Raw genomic sequence first — 2,596 nt, forward strand, 5'->3', positions numbered from 1 at the left:
TTTAACTTGATTCTGATAACTTGCTGTAGCGTGATATCACACAACAAAAGCCATCGAAAAGTCATTGAAAAAATTAAAGATAAGAGATCTAGCCATTATTTATTTAATGCATTAAAGATCAAGGAAAAGACGGCTACATCTGTATGAGCTTTTTTGTATTTTTATTTACTGAATTGCAGCTTTACCACTGCAAAAATCGCAACATCTGCTGTTTGTTGCAGGTTTTACCTCCCCATTGAATTCAATAGGGAAAACCCGCAACAGAAAACCAGCCATTCCGCTGCATAAATTGACATGCTAAATTGACATGCTGCGGAATAAAAAAACGCACCGTAGGTCAATTTTCTGTATGAACGGTTTTCGGTGGGTGTTTTATGCTGTGTGTGGATGAGATTTCTTCAAATCTCATCCACTTTGCTGCTGCTACTGTATTACGCAGCTGATTTTCTGCAATTAAATCCGTTGAGGAAAATCCGCAGTATTTAAGCTAAGTGTGGACTTAAGGGGTCAAGAAAAAGTAATCATTTTAGGAACTTATTAAAAAACATGAAACATTAATAATTTTGGGCCTTCCTAAAAGAGATGAAAGGACTCTGATATCTTCAGTAAATACAACCACAAAATCTTCAGGAAGATTTACAAAAAATATGGGCGACTAGCAGAGAATTTGTCTCCTTCCCAGCGTGAAAACTCATTCTCGAGTACATCTGTACATATTCAATGACAAATAATAGAATAATAGTAATTAAACAATAAATTTATTATTGTTAAACATTTCCAATCGGAACACAGGATAATAATGGAGAGCTCTTACTTATACCGTGATATTGCAATGTCTGATCTATGATCATGTCAAACTGGAGGACAAATTTATCCATTTCAGTAGAAATGGGGTACACTTGCAACCCAATTTACACATTTGTGATAGCTGATATATCATGTTACAAATCAGATGGCTTTTATACAGTATATAATTTAAAGCTAGCTGCCCATCCCTTCACATATATCAGCCATGTCAAACCTATGGAAGTTGTATTATAACCAATGGAACCCCATAGATAAGGATAAGATGATAGGTCAGTTCTGGAAACCATGGAGTGTCTGTGTCCAAAAGTTAATGAAAACAGGTCTGAGAAATGAGAAAGGGTTTTCAAATGGCAGGCCTATATAAGAAACCTGACCTTACCCACAGCATAATTCAAGATGAAAGTATGAATGTTGCCATTGATGATTCCAATTTATATGTACTAGTTTGCTGGATGTAGGTCGTTAATCCAATAATTTATTCCCATCGAAATAATTCTGAGTCTGAAGAAATTTATCCCACTAATATAAGATAATTGGCAATTACTTTGTAGGTTTTGTTTCCTTTCTCTGGATTAACACTGTAAGATTATAGGTTGAATCTCACTAACTGTGTACTATGCAATTTACATCTTTATGGTTCTTGAGCTGAGGTAGACAAATAAATGTAGATATAACCACAATGTCAGACTCTGAAATGTTTAAATCTGACATGGAATTCATGTGAAATGCTTCCACTAAGACCTTTCAAGACAAGATCGATTTCCCTCTGTTAACTACAAAGGAAAGGTGATCCTTCATTGATTTTCTTAGGATATTGACCGTAAGAAGAAAGTTGACTTAGCACACTGAATGATTACTGAAACCACAGCTTTCAAGTGGAAGATGAAAACATAGTCACTGCTTCTTGATGGATGTCCTTTACCATAGTCTAAGGGAAGTCTAGATACTATAGATATAATCCATCTTGATCTATGAGTTGACTTGTACAGCAGTTACTATGGCCTTTTAATAGAAAATATGTCCCTAATATATTACATGATTCACATGATGCATTGCATTTTGGTTTTTAGAACTGTTTTCTTTAAAGCGTCTTTCTTTTTTGCAGAACTTTGTTTTCTTTTGAATATTTACATTGTTTAACATGTTGGCGCATAATCACATACAAACACGGAATGCAAAGTCAAACATTCGCGCATTCTGCCATGCATGTAAGTGATCATGTGGGCAAAGAAGCTGTGCCTCACAATCACCACGCGAGCTCGGCTGTGAATGACAGCCGGGTTCTTGCTGCAATGGCTAGGATTGGAGAAACCTCCAACCCGGCTGTTTAACTCCTGAAATGCCACAGTCAATAGTGACTGCGGCATTTAAGTGGTTTGACAGAGGGAGCCCTGGCTATATGCCTATTAGGCCATGCCAGAGGCATGGCCTAATAGAGTTCCTGTCAATTTTACACTGACAGGCAATAATACTTTAGTATACTAAGTATACCAAAGCATTTTATCTGCAATCAGAAGATCGGATTGTAAAGTCCTTGTAAAGAATCTGCCAGGCACAGCTTCGTGGTTAACGCCCATAGATAAAAAGTCTGCACCTGCTTCTATGTCTGTGAGACTGACTCCATCTTCCACCACTCAGGGTGGCAGGCTTAGGAGTGGGAGAACCTATCACAGCCTGGCCAGACGTAGCTAGCTTCCGCCCTCTGTCTATTTATACCTGCCTTTCCTGTTCCTCCTTTGCTTGTGATTCTTCTCGTTTGGTTTCCTGGCCCTGCTGCAGCTTCTTGTAC

Source organism: Rhinoderma darwinii, chromosome 8 (assembly GCF_050947455.1).
Source record: "Rhinoderma darwinii isolate aRhiDar2 chromosome 8, aRhiDar2.hap1, whole genome shotgun sequence".
Classification (NCBI taxonomy): Eukaryota; Metazoa; Chordata; class Amphibia; order Anura; family Rhinodermatidae; genus Rhinoderma; species Rhinoderma darwinii.